The 21,188-nt window shown below is 38.4% G+C and overlaps 1 protein-coding gene and 1 pseudogene across 3 annotated transcripts in view; both read right to left on the reverse strand.

Annotated features, from left to right (window-relative positions):
* The window catches only part of SLCO5A1 (solute carrier organic anion transporter family member 5A1), a 395,111-nt gene that overhangs the window by 197,991 nt on the left and 175,932 nt on the right, over positions 1–21,188 (reverse strand). The window lies entirely within an intron of this gene.
* LOC140498425 (mitochondrial carrier homolog 1 pseudogene) lies at positions 3,846–5,063 on the reverse strand (annotated as a pseudogene).

The following is a 21,188-nucleotide window of genomic DNA, read 5'->3' on the forward strand; positions in this document are numbered from 1 at the left end:
TGTGCTAATTTTGGCCTAATGATTAACAGCAAGAAAACACAGGTGCTCCATCAGCCACCACCACACCATCCATTTGTGGAACCATTGGTTACAACAAATGGAGAAGTTTTGAAAGCTGTGAATAAGTTCACTTACCTTAGTAGTGTACTTTTCAGGGATGTACACATTGACAATGAGGTTGATGCACACATTGTCAGAGCTAGTTCAGTGTTTGGGAGGCTCCGAAGAAAAGTTTGGGAGAGAAGAGGTTTTAGACTGACTACCAAACTGAAGGGCTACAGAGTTATTGTGCTGACCTCATTGTTGCATGACTGTGAAACATGGACAGTCTACCAGGGCCATGCCAGGAAATTGAATTGATTCCTTTTGAACTGCCTTAGGAAGATTCTGAGGATCACCTGGCAGGATAATGTACCAGACACTGAAATCCTTGCTTGATCTGAACTGCAAGTCATTCAAACTATGCTTCAGAGAGTGCAACTCCAATGGGCTGGCCGCGTTGTTTGAATGCAAAATGTATGCTTGCAAAAAGACTATTGTACAGAGAACTCACATGGGGCAAGCGGATCATGGTGGTCAGAAGAAGCAATACAAGGACACTCTCAAGGTCTCTCTCTCTCTCTCTCTCAAGAACTTTGGATTTAACTGTGCAACATGGGAAACACTGGCACAGGACTGCTCAGCATGGCGTGCCCACATCAGAACGAGTGCTGTGCTCTATGAGCAAAGCAGAATTGAGACACAACCAAAAAATGTAGGATGCGCAAATTTGGAGTATCCACTCCAAATGTTCACCCAGACTATCTGTGCCCAATCTGTGGTAGAGCATTCTGAGCTCATATTGTTCTGATCAGTCACAGTTGGACACACTGAAATTTCACATTATCATGGTGATGTCATTTTGTTCCTCTTTGAAAATAAAGGACAACAACCAACCAACCAGAGTATTCATCCATATGAGTATTTTTCTTCAACTTAGGATATCATATACATATGATATGTATATGATACAGCAAAGTTGTCGTTGCTCAAAACATTTTTAATGTCCTCTTTAGGAACTGTTTTCAGAACTAATTTTAAGCTCCCAACAAATTAGTCAGCCTAAGGACTCTATTGGCATAGAATGTAATTTCACTTATAATTACTTTTTAACCCAAAAGACATTCACCAACTTGATCACACATTATTTTCATTGGATTTGGCTTTAGATGGTGCTTGTCTGGTTCCAAAATTTAAAGCATGAAAACTGCCAATACTGAGGGTATTCAAAAAGGTCACACTGCTGTCACTAAAGACAACTGGAAAACAGGAGCTCCTGAAGCATTCTGGGCAATATGGGCTATACTGGAGGAAGAAGTGTAGACCTTCACAAAATGGCTACTTGGAAGGGCACAATTTTGATAGGGATTATGAGTTCTGGCATATTTGCTCAAAAATCAGTCCCATTACTTCTTAACCATGCCTTGCACAAGCTACTATCACCTTGTCCCAAGGAGAACTGACAAAATGCCTGAGGGTAAATAAAGCATCATTGATTTTTACTTCCAGTCCTCTTCAAGTCATCATTCCTCTATAAGGCCTTGCTTATTAGACCCTGCAATCAACAGAGTTGGAATTACCCAGTGTTTGGATATAGGACTTCTAAGAAAAGTTATGTATCAGCACATGGGATCTCCTGGTAATTAGTATTTTCTCCTCCAGCGCAAGTGGTTTCTAGACTATAATGCTCTAATTCCAAGTTTCAATGGATATTTATAATTGTATATTCTTAAAGAGCACCAAAATATAGCCAAAGTTTTAGATCCAAAACCAGGATCTATAGTCTTACCAAAAATTTGGAATAGCTTCTCCTTTCAGTGAGAAGACCTCAGATTGCATCCTGAAGCCAGGTGCTTTTCATCTGCTAGACACAGCATTTCCCCTGGGGAGAAGACTTTAAGGGGCAGGGCCAGGCATCTCCCATTTGCCCCAATGCAATCATTTCCATCTGGACCAACGTAAGGTGACTTCCACCTCCTGCTGCCCAATTGGGATATGAAAACCCTCCAGTGCAAAGAAAAGCAAGCCTCCCTTGGACTCTAGTCCTCTCATTTCATGTTGCATCTGTTCTTTCATAGCAAAGGAGTGGCACCCTCCCATTCTCACACTTTGTCATATTCTTCACATTCCAATGATTTTGAACTCCTTTAGATCATCATCCAAACTCTATTCCACACCACAACCTGATTTCTCATTCTCAATGAGTTTGATGCCTGGCTAATAATTTTTCTGTCCTCCACAACCCCTGACCTCATACTAGAGGATTTCAACATAGACATTAACTCTCCCTCAAATACCCTAACCACTCAGTGCCTAAATGTACTCACTTCTACCCATCTTAGCAACACACAAAGATGGTCCTACCCTTGATCTTTCCATCACCTACAAATGTACCACTTCTACATTCAAGAATTTTGGAATCCCCTTACGTAACCAAAACCTGTTGGCTTTTCACTTCTCTCACTCCCTTCTCTTACAAAACCCTACTTTTTGTTCATATTATCTCCAATGAACCTCTTTTTCATTACATCCAATCCCACAACTCTTCAGTTCTCTCTCAAGCCATCTCTCCTGCCACTCTCTCCTCTTCTCCGCATCTTGACACCTTGGTGAACCAATTCAACTCTATACTGTCCTCCTCTCCTGAATCTCTCACCCCCTTATTGTACTGCTGATTGTGCCCAGCCAGGCCTCAGCTTTGGATCATTCTCCCTATTTAGCACCTCCACTTCTACAAATGTGCTGCTGAATGAAGGTGGAGAAAATCATGCAATCATTCTGACTCGATCTACTACAAATCCTTGTTACACAATCTCAGCTGGGCCCTCATTGCTGCTAGGCAATCCTACAATATTCCCATTTATCAACTCACCATCTTACTTTCCACAGCAGCTCTTCTAAACCTTTTCATCCCAAGTTAAGCCTCCCATGACTCCCCCACTCTCTCAGATAAAAACTGTGTTGTGTAGTTTACAGAAAAAAATGAAACCACTGGTTGGGAATTCCCTCTTCTCCCCTCTTCCTCATTTCCTATCACTCAGATGTCTTCTGGTATTTTCTTCTGCTTCACCTCTGTCTCACATGACGAAGGGCCTTAGCCTTACCAAGGCTAACCCTTCTACTTCTTCAAGTGGTCCAATTCCACTACATCTCCTCTAACAGATTGTTCTCTCTGCCATCTCCCCACTTTCACATTTTTTAAATAATACACCACATAAGCTTTATTAATCAAGAGTTAAGTGACATAAGAGTACTTATTAAAACAGGCCCTTCCCCCTTCCCCCAGCTGTTATGGAGGAAATGTTCTATAAACTTTTGATGGCTATATAAATTTGAGCTATTGCTAGTATTATTCTTCATTGTGTTTACAAAACCAAGCAGAGCAGAGGTTTGCTCATCTGTTCTCTACCTGAGTTTTGGACAACAGAGGGAATCTGCCACCACCCTGGCTATGAGGTGATGGAGTAAGACTCTGTGTTCTTACTAATAATTTTTCTCCACTTCATTTGCAATGCCTCTGAGATGCTTCTCAGAAACTGCTCCAGTGCCCTTTGTCTCACTCTGCCAAGCAGTCTTAGAACTTCTTAATTCAGTATAGAGTAAGGACTTTTCAGACTGTACCAAAATCCTACTACCACTTCCCTAGCTGCGCAACCAAAGGACAACTAACAACCACCAGAATGGTGAACATCCAAATACCACTGTATTACAGTCAGTCATCTTACAAGGTAGCCCAGTGATCAGGCCTTCCTCACTTAGGCTGGGTGAAAAGGATGTTTTTATTATTGTAGTCAAATTATTCTGATTTAATCAATGGAGAAGCTTGAAGCTGCTGAGCTTCTGCAGAAAAGCAGACTTGATGCCCGGAAAAGCTGACCCTGCATGCTCAGATATCTTCAACAATGAATCTAGGACTTGAACACAGGGGAATAGGGAGTGAAGTTCGCCAGCAATCCACAGTTGTTGACAGCCATGAGATCATCAACGAAGAGGAAAGGGTAAGTCAGCATCTCACTACAATCCCCATTACAAACTTGGTGTAACTCCAAACTGCCAATGCTTGGCCGAAACTGTCGTCCACCAACCAGGCATTGATGAAGTGACCCAGGAGGTTCACAAGAGCACCACAAGAAGACCAGCTCTCCCAGAAGGTGAGGGATCAAGCCCACAAAAACCCACATCAGCCCTTCTTCTTTGAAAATCTTCCCGATGGAGCTAAGCACACCACTTATTTGACCTCCTGCCCCACAAACTGGCATACAGCTTATAGAAATGATGTGCAGGGGGTGAGAGAGTACCCTGGACAGACACTGCATCACCATCTCACAGGAAGTCTTTTTCACTACCTTCCTCACTGATGTCTTCACGTCATCCTTGTTGGATACATGTTCTAACTCCTCCAAAGGGAAGGCCTTTTTCATACTGCCCCAGGACAGGGTGGAGAGAGCACTAGACATGAGCCTTGGACTCGGGCCTCGGAACAGTCCCTTCTTCCCATACACTTTGTAAGATGTGTCTGACATAGGTGAAGAAATTGGGCAAGTAGAAGACCTTCCTCCCCAGCACACTGGTCCCTATGGTGGGAGGCAGTGGTTCATGCTCAACATGAATGACCATCTTCATGTAGAAGAGAGGGTGGCTCAGCGCCCATCGCACCGGCTTCCAAATGTCTGGTTCCCAAGGCAGCTACGAGGCTGCCTTCACGCCCTGGGGCCAAGGACTGGGGTGGCCTGCCTGCCTGCAATCCCATTTGGTCCCAGCTCCGGGTGGCGCCTTCAGCTCTTTTACCTTTTCAGTCTCTCTGTCTACTGGCTCATCCCCAACTGTCTACAAACATGACCATGTCTCCCCGATTCTGAAAAAACCCTCACTTGTTCCTCCCATGCTCACTAACTCCATCTCTCAGCTTTAGGCATTTTCTCTGACTATCCCCCATGCCTGGAATGCTCTCCCTCCTCTATTCTGACTACTGAACTCCAAGGCTTTTTTTAAAACCTAACTAAAATCCCAGTGTCTACAGGAAGCCTTCCCTAATTCCTCTTAATTCAAGTACCTTCCCTCTCTTAATTATTTCCTATTTATCTTGTATATAACTCCCTTTACATATATTTTTTGCATGTCATCTCTCCTATTTAAATTGTAAGCTGCTTGAAGTTAGGGACTGTCCAGAGAAACTTTTTGTATTTCTTGTGCTTGACAAAGTGCTTGGCACATAGTAGGTTCTTAATAAATGTTTGTTGTTTGATTAGTTTCAAAAGAAGGGTAAACTGACCTCTCTCTGCTCATATTGATAAGTGAATTCCATTTTTTGCTACAATGCTAAATTCTTTGATCCCTGCCTACTGTCTTCATTTTCTCATCTCAAAATGACAATTGTTTTAAAAGATTCTGTAGGATCTTAAGTAAAAGTATTATTTAATGGACATAGAACACTACAAATGATATCCTGAAATCATTTGCAAAGGACAATAGTGACCTACTGACCCATGCTACATTCTGGCTCTGCCACTTAAGTACCTATGGGGCCTCAATCAAGGATTTAAATGTGCTATGCTACAGTTTTCATATCTGTAAAATGATATGACGTGATTGAATAATGGCTCTGAAGGACAGGTAACAAAACATACTACCTTCTGCTTAGCAAAGAAATAGGGGGTTGCCAGGGCAAAATGACGTATATATTGTAAGATGGTGCTACTGTCTCAAGTGAGTTTCTGTTGTGGTTATTGCAAGGTAGGATTTAATTCTCTGATGGGCAGGGCTAGGGAAGGAAGTGTTTTTCCAGAAATGATTATAACTTAAAAACAAAACAAAATAAAGTGGAGAGTTTGTAATAATAAACCTGAAGAAATACCAGGATCATGGGATTTTTTTCCATTATATTTTAATGAGGATACTGTCTTCATTTGATGCATACTATAACCTATCCATTCTTCATCCTGTGTAACCCTTTCAGTCTTCCCATATATATATCCTCCATACGTGGTCTCCATCTTTTAATGCTCATTATCCGTATATAAGTAACCTTAATCCCTTTCTAGAAATCCCTTCGTGCATTTCTTTAATGATACCTTTTACTCATTTAAGTTGATGTCAATATGTGGTTTGCCTATACACAACAATAGGTGATGCCCAAGCTTGATTCCTTAGGGATTATTGTACTTTGTGATTTACATGCATATGTAATTAGCAGAAGGACATTTAATGTTAATAACATAAGATTTTGTTTCAGGGAGGGTTTGGGACCATTTAAAGTTTTGTACAACTTCTCCAATGGAGTTCAACCCACTCTCCAACTATTTGACTCTGGGTCAGTTCTTTGGCCACATACTATGTCTGTCTGTGTGTGGTGATGGATTAGCTCTACATATTATCCATTCTACAGAACATCCTGGCCTGGGAAAAGACTTTCTTTAGTCACTTAGTTTTGTTGTCACTGTTGTTTTCCTATGTGGATACTTAAACTACGCTTTTGAGAAATTATGGATCTCACTGAAGAGGCTCTGCAAAGGATGGGATCAGCATAACACCAGTCTCAAATAGGAACATCTGGAAGAATTCACTATCCATAGGTAGTCCTTCCATCTGGACTCTAGGCTGTATATCCTCCATGGTGGTAGACTTACATCTCATATGATATTAATACTAGAATATCATTAAACAAAATTATCACTGTTATCGTCCCTATCAAAGATTCTTGTATGATTTTAATATACACATGAGGAAGCACTTTATTAGAGAATTGTCTTAAAGACTGAAGTTTGTTCCCTCAAATCAAATTTTAAAACAATTATTTTTAATGATCAGCATATAATTAGCATAGTGGTGTTTTATTCTTTGCACCTTTCAGTTATATGTGTGATTATAAAAGTGTGGCCTGCTCCAAATACTATTTGTGAAAATTTGCTTATTCTTTTATCACACATTTTTCAAGGATGTCCTAGGTACATCTGTAAATTATTGCCATAAAAACTTTACAGAGATCAGAAAGTGGGCATATGGATTAATAGGCACTGAAATTTTCCTAGAAGCCTTTTCCCCCATTATTCAAAAGCTTTTTCCTCTTTCAGATACTTGAGAATTCCTCAAAAATCTCAAATTTTTGCTCCTTTCAGCATACATGTCCTCTGTACAGACTTGGTTTGGTCCAGTTACTTTTCCCATTTTTTCGTTAATGACATTTCTGCTTTCTCACACAGCACATCAAGAAATATGATTTTAAATGTAGTTGTTCCACTTTCACTGACAGAGAAAAATTTTGTTTAGAATTTTCTATGAGATTTTATCCATTTTTTTCTCTGTTTCCTTCTAGTTTCATTCCTTTTAAATTAAATTTTGATTATAATCCTGAGAAACAAAGAAATACGAATATTTTAATATAGAAAAACCAAAATAAGATTGCATGCAAAAGTTCAAAGGTCTGTAATGAAAAGTTTGGGTATTTAAAGAGCATATTAAATTTGATATGATACTGCCTTGCTAGTCAGTCAGTCAAGTGGTACTTAAGTACCTACTATGTGCCAGACACTGTGCTAATTATGGGGAATACTAAGAAAGGCAAAAAGCAGTTCTTGCTCTCAAAGAGTCTAGAGTCTAACAGGAGAGACAATATGCAAACAGTTATGTGCGTATAAGACATATACATGGTAAATTGGGGGGCTATGTTCGTTCTTCATTGCCGAAGAAGACCATGCCATCAGAGAAATGATGACATGACTTGCACTTGACTTTGTTTTGAGTGAAGGAGGGCTGTGCAGGTCACCAGCCTCACTTCTCCTCCAGAGCCATCTGAGTCCAGTGACCAGATATTCATCAGGATGACTGGAGATGACCCAGGATGAGGCAATTGGGGTTAAGTGACTTGCCCAAGGTCACACAGCTAGTGAGTATCAAGTGTCTGAGGTGAGATTTGAACTCAGGTCCTCCTGATTCCTGCACTGGTACTCTATCCACTGCACCACCTACCTGCCCCCAAAAAACTGGGGGTGGTGTAAGAGGGAAGACACAAAGATTAAGGAGGACTAGGAAAGACTTTTTGCAGAAGGTGGGTCATTAGCTGAGACCTGAAGGAAGTCAGGGGCACAGATGAGGAGGGAGAGCATTCTAGGCATGGGAGAATGCCAGTGAAAATTCTCAGAGTTGGGAGTAGTGTCATGTGTGAGGAACAGCATGTCAGTGTCTATGTTCCCTTCTGAACCTACTTCTGCTCCATTCTTTGAATTTTTAATGATCTCTTTGGTATTCTTTTCTTTTCTTCCACATCACTATTATTACCCTCCCAAACTCTCCCACCACCATCCCCAAAATAAAAGCACTTCTTTGTAACAAAATATAGCCAAGCAAAACAATTTCATTATTAATAAGCTTCAGATGATCTGGCTTAATTGGTTATTTTACCAGGTTTTGTGTAGTTTTATCCTCCTGCTGCTTCTGATTTTTTTTCAATCTTTCATTATTCTCCTCCGTAACTTGGTATACTAAGAAATTGTATTTCCCTGAGTCATTTTAAGGAAATCAATATTTACTGGCCAAAGTAGCTCTTAGTGTCTTTTGGTTTTCTCAGTCTGAAAATATAATAATGATAATTATTATAACTTTTGTTGGAATCTATATAATGCTTTAAGATTTCAAAATATATTACATAACCACTACTAGGTCTGTATCCCAAAGAGATCGAAAAAAGGGGGCAAGGACCTACTTGTACAAAAATATTTACAGAAACTCTTTCTGTGATGGCAAAAAGTTAGAATTTAAGGAGATATCCATCAACTGAGAAACGGCTGAACAAATTGTGATATATGATGGCAGAAGAATTCTATTGTGCTATAAAAATGACAAACAGGATGATTTCAGAAAAACCTGGAAAAACTTCCATGAACTGATGCTGAAGTGAGCAGAACCAGGAGAACATTGTATGCAGGAAAAGCAATGTTGTATGATGAACAACTGTGAATGATTTAACTATTCTCAGCAATACGGTAATGTAAGACAATCTCAAAGGCTCATAACGAAAAAAGCTATTCACCTTCAAAAAAAGAACTGATGGTGTCCGAATACAGGCCAAAACAGATTGTTTTTCACTTTCTTTCCTTTTTTCATTTTTCTTTTGATTCAAGTTTTCTTCCACAAAATGACTAACATGGAAATATGTTTTACATGATCGGATATGTATAATCTCTATCAAATTGCTTACCATTTCAGGAAAGGAAGAAACTAGAATTTGAAACTTAAAACTTAAAACCAAATGTTAAAAATTGTTTTTACATGTGATTGAGGGAAAAATTAAATAAAATATAATATTCAAAGAAAAAAGAAAATATAATATATGCATTATTTTATTTGTGTCAGTTCAGCTTTTGTGGCAGTAATATTCTGTGGATATCAATTCCTTAGTCCACATTCCAGTTTTCACTATTAGTAGGTTATTTAAGTAGGTCAGGTAGGAGCTGTTTTGGTGGCATTCCATGGCTCCTCATTTTTATTCTTCCACCTTGGTACTGTTTTTTATTTTATTTGTTGTATGTTATTTATTTGTTCTTTTATTTTAAGTGAATAATCTAAGTATATACCGAAAGCAGATTCTTAATGAATTCCTACCTCAATGAAAATTTTCTACTTGTTAAGATAGAATCCATTTCATGTTTTATGATGTTAGCTAATCAATAAGCATTTATTGATCACTTACAATGTACGTGCTAGGGATACAAGAAAGAAACTAAAGATAGTTCCTGACCTCATATAGCTCACAATCTATTGGGAGGCAAACAATTGTGTACAAACAAGTTTTATATAGGATAAATAGGAAATGATTACTAGGTGGAAGGCCTTAGAATTCAGAGAGCTTAGGAAAGGTTTCCTGTAGAAGGTGGGATTTTAGCTGGGACATGAAGGGATCCAGAGAAGCCAGGTGATGGAGATGAGGAGAAGGAACATTGTAGTCATGGGAGACAGCCAGAGAAAATGCCTGGATATATAACAAGGAGGCCAGTACCACTGGACTGAAGAGTACATGCTGAGATGCAGGATGTGAGAAGACTAGGAAGGTAGGAGGTGGGTTAAGTTATGAAGGTCTTTGCATATCAAAGACCTTACATTTGATTCTAGAAGCGATAGTAAACCACTGGAATTTATTGAGTAGAGTGGTGACTTCATTTGATCTGTGATTTAGGAAATTACTTTGGTAAATAAGATGAAGAATGGATTGGAATGAGATAACCTTTGAAGCAGACAGAGCCATCAGTAGGCTATTTATTACAATAGTCCAAGTATGATGTAATGGGGGCCTTCACCAGGGAGGTGGCAGTGTCAGAGGAGAAAAAGGGGTATTATTCAAGAGATATTGCAAAGATGAAATCAATAGACCTTGGCAACAGATTGGGTATGGGGGGAGCAGAAATAATGGGAGTCTAGGTACAAAGGTGGGGAACCTACAGTCTCAAAGCCATATGTGGCCCTGGAGGGCCTCAAGCTTAGCCCTTTGAATGAATTCAAACTTCATAGAACAAATCCCTTTAATAAAAGGATTTGCTCTGTAAAACTTGGACTCAATCAAAAGGCCACACCCAAGGACCCAGGAGGCTACATGTGGTCTCAAGGCCAGCAGGTTCCCCACCTCTGATTCTAGAATGTAACTAGGTTGCAAGTCTGAGGGACTGGCAGGATGATAATGCCCTCCACAATAATAGGGAAATTTGGAAGTGGGGACAGTTGGGGGGAAAATATGAGCTCAGTTTTAGACATGTTAAGTTTAAGATGTCTTATGGACATTCAGTTTGCGAAGTCTGAAAGACAATTGGAGATATAAGAATGAAGGCCAACAGAAGGGTTAGGTAGGTAGGTTAGCAGACTGATAGATCTGAGAATCATCAGCATAGTGATGATAATTAAATCCACAGGAGCTGATGAGGTCCAAAAGTGAAATAGAGGGAGAAGAAAAGAGGGTCCATAACAGAGCCTCATGGCAATACGTAGAACCAGGACTGAGAGGTGTCCTAAAAAGAGAAAAAAGTATCCAGGAGAAGAGGGTGATCAACACTATTGAAGGCTGCAGAGAGATTAAGGAGAATGAAACAGAGGAAAGGCCATTGGATTTGGCAATTCAGAGGTCATTAGTAACTTTCAGAGAGCAGTTTCAGTGGAAGGACGTTCAACACCACCTGACTTTCCTTTTGATTATTATTTTCACCTCATGCTGCATTCTTAATTTTTTAAAAATTGTATTTTTAATTTGTGGAATAAATCAAGCATTTCAAAACATAATTTTTAAAAGATTGCACATGAAATTGCAAAGTTATTGTATACAACTTGCTATTCCTACCTTTGCACTGAAGCCACGGAGTATATGTGTGTATGTACAGATAGATACATGGACAGACAGATAGACAGAGTTGATTTGGAAAGTCTACTGAATTCTTCAAAGAATGTCTTTGTTTCTTCATCTTCTGCAAGAGAGGTTGATTCATTAGGTGCAACTATCTTCATGTCAATGACCTTGCTTGGATTCACATTATGAATACAGCAATTTGAGACAACCAAATGTCTTATGAAATAATGTTCCCATCAAAACATGATGAAACTACCTCTGCCAGCTTCCTTAAATGACTCTTCAGGGATAAAGAGTGAACCTATTTCATCATTTAGCTATAATATTTTTATCTTGCATCTTTTTTCATTTGTATTGAGATTGTGAGTTCTTTGTTACAGGGAAGCAGTATTTGGGAGGAAATCAAGTTTTTAAAAAGGAACCCAATAGAACATTTTAGGAGATTTATGATTAATATGATCCAAATTTTCCAAGTCTATCCACGTACTTGTCACTGGACAAATTTCTCACGTTTAGAATATCAACATCAAAGTTCATAGATGGCCTAAAAGCTAGAATTTCTAATACCCTCCACATGAATGAGTGTTTATTGAGCACTTATTATGTGAAAAGTTGTTCTGTGCCAAGGACTAGAGATACAAAGAGAAAAGGAAGAGAGTCCCCTCTCTCAAGGCTGCTTGTTCACTATCCTGCCATCATCACTGCGGAAGTAGAAGGGCTATTATGCACTTTTCTTTGTTTCTTGAGTTTCTTGATATGGACAAAGAGGTTATTACCAAGCAGCCAGTTCATTTGGTGATGAACCAGCCTCTCTGGACTAAGTTAGAGTGGTCCTTAGAAAGAAGATTCAGTCTATAACTGAATTCTATAACTATATTCAAAGACTTTCCAGTATGGTAGAACCTACCAGAACTCATGCTTTGCTAGTAGAGCCTCAAAGAACACAAGACCACCTCCATGTTTCAATGAGTCACAGCAGCAGGATTTCTATTGATACGTTATCATAACTGTTACTAATACCATTGCAAAGTACCAATCTGATATGACTGGTACTGGGAACAAGGAATTAAATTAAGGATTTTGACTACCCATTCATAGGAAATCTATTTTTATTTCTCAGAACACTATATTAGAGAAGTTAAGTTCATCATCTAATTAAGAGACAAAGAATTGAGGGGAAAAGCTTTATAACCTGACTCACGGCTACCATCCCAACTTAAATGCAAGGTCTTTTTTTTTTAACTAAGAGCTCTTGAATTTGGATATTCTATTTTCATTTGGCTGTTACGGTTTTATCTACAATGAGGTATATTTTTATTGTCTGGTGCTCATAAAGTCTTGTTGTTTAAGTGAAGGAAAAGACACCAGCATTCACATAGAGCTTTACTGCTAATTTAAACATGAAAATGAGCATTTACATTGATCTGTCCTTTCTCTGAACTCTTTTAGGACTTCATGTCATACATCTCATTTCAGTAATTAATAAGCACATTCTTCTTTATGTAATTATTTTATATTATGTCTCATCTTGTTTGCTACAAGATTGAAATCTCTTTGAGGACAATAGTTATACTTTATAAGTCTTTGATACCACATCTTGACCTATAGAGTTGAGCATAAAGTAGATGATAAATAAATATGAATTGGATGGAATCTAATGCAACATGAAATTGACAGGGAGGCTTGTGCAGTATGGTAATTCAAGCAGGCATCAAAGTGACCCAGGAAAATCAGATGGAAATATTAATGGCAGAACATAACTCTCTTGCCTCTTAGCAAGAGAAATAGCAGACTATAGGTGTGGGTTGAGGCATATGGTATCAGACAGGGTCAATATATTGGTTTTGCTTAAATACACTTTTTTTAAAGATAAAAAGAATTTATTAATACACCAAGGCAGCACACTTTAGGGACTGGCTAGGATTTTCTTTTAGGGGACATCTCATATCTCTCTTTTGTATTTTATTTTGAAATTATGGAATTTCCATAAGTTTCGAGCACAGTATGAAATTACATAGTATAATAAAAAAGATGATTGCACATGGAACTATAAATTTATTATGTACAATTTGCTATTCCTTTTAAATATAAAATAAAACTATCATGTAAATTTCTTTTTTCCCCTTTTTTTCTTCCCTCCCCCTCTACCCTAGAGATGGCTATTATTAGAAATGGAAGGGCTCTTTAAAGAGGATAGTCAGTAAGACATAACTGATATTTTTGAAGTCTAAATGAAACCTTTAATTTTTTTAAAATAAAGTGTTGATTCTCAATTATTCCATTCATGATTTAGCTATGTCCTGACCTTCCTTTATGTCATCAAAAAACATTAAGTACCTGCCACTACACTATGTTTTATATATATAACACCAGAGAGACCTGACCCTCTCTTGTTAGAAATTTACAATATGACAGACACTAATGTGGAAATACATGTCTAAATTTGTTAGACACACCAATTTATAGATATACATGTATACATGTGATTCTGTGTGTACAAAAATCCAACATACAAAAACCCAAATTAATGAAGATCAAAGATTTTAGAGTCATTAGTCACGCTGAAAACAAATTTCCGGGCAGCCAAGATGGTGAAGTAGAAAGGTGCATATACTCTAGTGCTTCCCCCCTAACCCACAAAATACCTGTAAAAAATGACTCTCAACAAATTCTAGAGCAGCAGAAGCCATAGAATAACAGAGCGAAAGAGGTTTCCAGCCAAAGGTAACCTAGAAGGCCAACAGGAAAGGTCTATCACACAGGATGCTGAGTGGAGCACAGACCTGACCATGTGTGACTGGGAGGAACAGGACCTGAACATATTACATATCACCAGGAAATAAGAAATACAGGGAATGGAGTATAGAAATTTATTTTGCCCTACAAGAAAAGAGAGAAAATGGGGATAAGGGAAGGGTGGGGTGTGATAGAAGGGAAGGTACATTAAGGGAAGGGGTAAATCAGAATGCAAGGTATTAGGGGGTTGGGGAGGGGAGAGATGGGGAGAAAAATTGGACATGCTACAAAGTGATGTAAAAGCAATTAGTATTAAAACAATTGACTGAATTAATTACTGAGATTAAATCAGAGACATCTTTAGTTTGGGGAAAAGAATTTTAGTCTAAATTTCCTAGAGGCTGGTAACCTCGGGTAACATTTGGCATTGATGGAAAAGTTAAGGTTTTAATGGTAAATTTGATTTTAGATTGTTATTTAATCAGGAACTATAACATGTATAGAAAGACATGTAAACCACTTAAGATTTGCACCAAAAGATGTTCCTTAGCCAATGTGAAACTATAATCATATTTTAAACCTGGTTATTGGAACTTGCTATTTTAAGATGCTATGGGACTATTAACTGACTGTTCTTCTGAATCTAACTCCAGGTATGGATAGCAAGAAAGGTGGTCTGAGTCTCCAGTCCATGATGCCAGTAAGCCTGTGAGATGCTGGCATGAACTGAAAAAGGTGATTTCATGGGAAGGATAGGAGAGCAACTGTTCAGTCTGGCCTGATGTAGGATTCTCCTAACTCAATTTCCCCACTAACACTTGGCAGACTTTAAGCCTGACTGAATACAAGTGGACAATCTGCTCCTGCCTGGTACTGACATGAAGATGGGGAGATATTGTTTCCCTGCAATGTCCCTACTCTTAGTGGCAATTTCCTATAGTCCCCCCACTCCCTAATACCTTGCATTCTGATTATCTCTTCCCTCAATGTACCTTCTCTTCTATCACACCCCACCCTTCCCTTATTCCCATCTTCTCTCTTTTCTTGTAGGGCAAAATAAATTTCTATACCCCATTTCCTGTATTTCTTAATTCCCGGTTATATGTAATATGTTCAGGTCCTGTTCCTCCCAGTGCCACGTGGCCTAGAGATAAATAACCTTTCCTTTCTCATCTTCTTCTGTTCTTTGTCCACCCACCCCTCAAAAAAAATTTCCTGAAAGCTTCCTTTAAATTTTTCAAGTTGTTTTAAAGCTTTCTACAGGAAGATTTTTGGCATGCTCCTGGATTGTTGGGGTTTTTTCCAATTTTCTTAATTCTCTCCCTCCAACTGAGAAGTCAAGAAAAACCAAACTCACTGCAAATACATGTAATTATGTAAAATAAATTCCCACTCTTAGCCATGTCAAAAAAAGGGGAGGGAAAAAGGAAAAAAGAGGAATGTATACTTCATTCTGCACTCTGAAACCATCAGGAGATGGATAGCATGTTTCATCATGAGTCCTTCAGATTTGTGGTTGGTCATTGTATTGATCAGTTACAGTGTCTTTCACAGTCTTTACAATACTGTTGTTACTGTATATTGTTCTCTTGGTTCTGATCAGTTCATATAAGTCTTCTCAGCTTTTCTAAAATCATCCCCTTCATCATTTCTTGCAGCACAATAGGATTCCATTGCATTCATATATGGCTACTTATTCAGCCATTCCCTAATTGATAGGATGCCCCTGTTTATCAGTGCCCTTCACCCAGAAATTACTTTGTATTTATTTTGTATTGAACTTTCTGTATAATAGTTGTTCCTTTCCCCAATAGAATATGTTTCTTGAGAGCAGGAACTGATTATCATTTTGCTTTTGTATTTTCAGAGCCTAGTACAGTGTCTACAAACATATTTTTTGTTGTTGAATTATTTCAGTCATATGCAACTCTTTGTGATCCCATTTTGGGGTTTTCTTGGCAAAGATACTGGAGCGCTTTGCCATTTCCTTCTTCATCTTATGAAGAACAGATAAGCAACTGAGGCAAACAGAATTAAGTGACTTGCTCAGAGTCACACAGGTAGTAAGAAACTGAGAGGCCAGATGTGAACTCATGAAGATGAGTTCTATGTACTGAGCCACCTGGCTTCCCACTAGCACACCGTAGGTGCTTACTAAATATTTATTGAATTGAATTGGTTTCATCATACGGCTTTAGTTGCAACATTCATATTTAAAACAATGTGAATAGTGTTATCAGAAAATTACACTTTCTTTTTTTTAAAGAATGTTAACTGGAAAGACTGTCAGACATGGAAAGGTCCTTAGAATACAGTGTAAGAGTTGGGAGGGTCTTTAGAACACAGAATGTCAAAGCTGGGGGGGGTTCTTGGAACACAGGATATAATTAGGCAAAAGAGGGAGGTGAACCTCGGAACCTGGAATGTTAGAACTGGAAGAAACCATGGAGTCCAATGGCCTCATTTGAGTGAGGAGAGGTAGAGAGAAATAGTAGCTTAGAGAGAAAAAATAAAATAATGAATGTTGATGGCCTCTTTAAGTAGAATTTAATCATATCTCTTGGTCCCAAGTAAAGTTTTTCTGTGGTTACAATATAACTGGCAAACTAGGTCATGCGCTGGATAGAAGGTTGACTCTGGAGTTAGGAAGACTCCTCTTCTTGAATTCAAATCTGACCTCAAAAATTTACTGTGTGACTCTGGGAAAGTTACCGAACCTTGTTTACTTCAGTTTCCTCTTTTGTAAAATGAGCTAGAGAAGGAAATGGCGAACCATTCCAGTATCTTTGCCAAGAAAAGACCCAAATGGGTTCACAAAGAGTCAGACACAATTGAAAATGACTGAATGACAAATAATTTACAACAGTGGGGCAAATGATTTAGCATATAAAAATTAACTTCTATATATACAACACTCTTAAGACATATTTCTGTACAAAGTAATGTAAGATCTCTATTTTTTAGGAAAATAAATAATAGAATAAATTATAAAATCAATGTCATACTGTACATGTATAATCTATGTCAAATTGCTTGCCTTTTTAAGGAGCAGAGAAGGGAAAGAGAGAGAGATTTGGAACTTGCAATTTTTTAAAATGAATGTTAAAAATTGTTTTTACATGTAATTGTAAAAATTTTTTTAAAAATTTTTAAATCAATGTCACATACAAACTGGAAGCAAGATATACTATTTATATCATTTAAGATAAGGTCAGTCTATGGATTGTCTATCAGCCATCCTTAATTATAGAAATGAGCATTATTAAATTCCCTCTTTTGATACTTGAAGGTCAATCTTACCTGTGATGGAGTACTTCATTAAAGCCATTATCAGTCATTAGCACTTTAACATGAGATCACTTATCAGATTAGCTAACAGAAATCAAGGCCTTGATAGAATTGGGACCATTTTAGATTAGGTTTGATGTACCCTAAAGAGAAAAGAAAGATCAGAAAAAGAATGAATATCTAGGTGGGGAGCTATGGAGAGGGAAGAGGCAACTAAGAGGCAGTACAAGGGCCACAGGGAGGGCTCAGAGGAAGGATGTACTGCTTGAGTCAGAAAGGTGTAATGGTGGGACCGACACACAAGTGACTACACCGATTTCACTATTCTTTTTGGGCTGACAATGATTAAACTTATGGAAAGGGATCACATTGTCCAGAATGTAGATCAAGGTTGAACTATCAAGGAGGGCTGTTATTGTGGAATAAATACAAAGAGACAACCTATATCATGCTAAAATTGGTAAGAAAACACCAGGGAATATAGTTGGAATTTGTATACTAACCATTAACAAAAGAGCTATAGTCAGATATTTGACTTGCTCATCTTAAGTAAACAGAAGTAAATAAAGCTGAGCCAGAAATTCTCTTATCACTAACCAGTTAATCACTAGAACTACAGTTTGATGTCTCCGCTTGATTTTGCAGATGCTAGCTAATTATGTGACTTGCTATCTTAAGCAAATGGTAGTAATAATGTCAAGCCAGAAAATTTCTCTTATGACACTATTAACAAACACAGGGTAAAATATATGAGTGGAAAGTGACAGGCATTGCCAATCAGGACAGCTATCAGAGATGATTTTGTTTAATTGTTTTCATGAGAATTTGATAGAAGAAGCAGAGATCATAGGATCATAGATGTGGAAGAAATCTTAACGGTCATTTATTCCAACATCTTCATTTTATTGGGGACGAATCTGAGACCAAAGGAGGCTAAATGATCACAGAGACAGTAAGTGGCAGAGGTGAAAACTGAACCCAGGTTCTCTGATTCTAGGGCAGCACAGTGGACAGAGTGCCAGGCCTAGAGTCAGGAAGACCTGAGTTCAAATTTGGCCTTAAATACTACCTGTGTTACCCTAAGCAAATCACTTAACTCTGTTTGCCTCAGTTTCCTCATTTGTAAAATTAATTTCCTTCCACAGATGGAAATGGCAAACTATTTCAGTATTGCTGCCAAGAAGACTCGAAATGGGGTCACAAAGAGTCAGGCAAAACTGAAATGACTGAATAACAAATTCTCAGCACATCACTATGTCCATTTTCTCCAAGGTATACTTATTGGGAAATATGTAATATAATAATAAATAACTCACAGTCCAGAGAAAATGTATCATTAAATTTTTTGTGTGCTTTGAATTTGACAATGAAGTGCATCTCTTATGATTTTAGCATAGTCACCAAGGATACAAAAAGTAAGAGGCTATGGAGCCTAGATTGAATAGGGCACAATAGAAGTTGACTATCAAGAAATAACCAATTTAGTAACACACAGTGCCATGCCTGTTCAAAGAAGAAAGCATGTTAAAAGAATGAATGAATGAGAATGAGAAGAAAGGGAAAAAAAGATGAAGCTAAACTGTGAAAATGAAATTATTGGTTTCTTAAGGATTTAGATATATTTGCATGTTGCTCATCTTCTGGACATTTCAATATACTTCAGAGAGTTAAGGAGAGGAAGAAAAAGGAGCTAAGTTCAAATGACTAAACGCAGCTACTTAATAGTAGCTTTAATAAAATGGTTAGTGCTCCTTTGATGAAGGATTTCACTGCTAGGCATATGCCACACAACAGTCAAGCTGAAAGAAAGCTGCCATATGCACCAACATATTTATAGCAAAACTTTGTCTAATGGAAAAGAAAGGGAATGGGACGGAGCCAAGATGGTGGAATAGAAAGACGCACATATGCTAGCTCTTCCCCCGTAGCCCATAAAATACCTGTAAAGAAAGACTCTCAAGAAATTCTAGAATAGCAGAACCACAGAACAACAGAGTGGAGGAGATTTCCAGCCCAGGGTGACCTGAAAGGCCAACAGGAAATGTCTGTCCCACCAGATGCAGAGCCCAGCCCAGCACTGGCCACGTGGCACAACTCTGGGAGGAGGATGAGAGCAGGACTCGGGGGTGAATCCCCAGTCACAATAGCAGCAGTTCACAGATCCCTCAACCCACAGATACCAAAGGTCAGTGAGAGGGTTTTTTCAGCTGGCCCAGAAGGGAGAAGGGCCTTCCCATAGCTCTGGTCTCAGGCTACAGCTCACAGAGGTCCCATAGGATGGGTGGCAGCAGCTTCCACAGCAGCCCACATCCATTTTTGGATGGTAAAACCCCTGGGGGCACTGAGCAGCTGATTCTTACCTCAGCCCTGTGTGCCTGCCCTGCCCCCACCTAATACTCTCAAGGGATTTGAGCAGTTGATCTTTATCTCACACTGAATGGCAGCCCTGACCCTGACCCTTATCTGAATCTCAGCCCCCAGTGCTGACGTGGCTGAACTGGAGGCTAGGTGGTTGTGAAGACAAAACTCTATTACTCAGATTCTGGGCATAAAAATTTCTTCTTGCTCTCAGACCAGTGTACACGCTTGATTGTACCACCTTGGAGGAACTGAGATCTTACAGACCACCAGAGTATACCCTACTCTTGACAAAGGACCCAAAAGTCAAGTAACTGGTTGGGAAAATGCCCAATAAAGGGGGAAAAAAATAAGACTATACAAGGTTACTTTCCTGGTGAACAGATATCTTCTCCCACCCATTTGGATGAGAAAGAACAATGCTTACCATCAGGGAAAGACATAAAAGTCAAGGCTTCTGTATCCCAAACATCCAAAATAAATATTCAATGGACTCAGGCCATGGAAGAGCTCAAAAAGGATTTTGAAAATCAAGTAAGAGAGGTGGAGGAAAAATTGGGAAGAGAAATGAGAGAGATGCAAGAAAAGCATGAAAAGCAAGTCAACAACTTGCTAAAGGAGACCCAAAAAAATGCTGAAGAAAATAACACCTTGGCTAACTCAACTGGAAAAAGATGTCCAAAAAGTCAATGAGGAGAAGAAGGCTTTAAAAAGCAGAATCAGTCAAACGGAAAAGGAGGTTCAAAAGCTCACTGAAGAAAATAGTTCTTAAAACTGAAGTTCTAAAAACTTAAAACTTAAAAATGAGAGTGGAACAGATGGAAGCTAATGACTTTATGAAAAACTGAGAAATTACAAAACAAAACCAAAAGAAGAAAAAAATAGAAGAAAATGTGGAATATCTCATTGGAAAACAACTAAACTAGAAAACAGATCCAGGAGAAACAATTCAAACAATTCAAAAATTATGGGACTACCTGAAAGCCATGATCAAAAAAAGACCCTAGACATCATCTTTCATGAAATTATCAAGGAAAACTCTAGAAAATTCTAGAACCAGGGGCCAAAATAAATATTGAAAGAATCCACAGATCACCTCCTGAAAGAGATCCAAAAAGAGAAACTCCTAGGAACATTGTAGCCAAATTCCAGAGGTACTAGGTCAAGGAGAAAATATATTGCAAGCAGCTAGAAAGAAACAATTTGAATATTGTGGAAATACAATCAGGATACCAGCTCCTACATTAAGGGATCAAAGGGTGTGGAATATTATATTCCAGAAGTCAAAGGAACTAGGACTAAAACCAAGAATCACCTACCCAGCAAAACTGAGTATAATACTTCAGGGGAAAAAATGGTCTTTCCATGAAATTGAGAACTTTCAAGCATTCTTGATGAAAAGACCAGAGCTGAAAAGAAAATTTGACTTTCAAACACAAGAATC

Source organism: Notamacropus eugenii, chromosome 4 (assembly GCF_028372415.1).
Source record: "Notamacropus eugenii isolate mMacEug1 chromosome 4, mMacEug1.pri_v2, whole genome shotgun sequence".
Lineage (NCBI taxonomy): Eukaryota > Metazoa > Chordata > Mammalia > Diprotodontia > Macropodidae > Notamacropus > Notamacropus eugenii.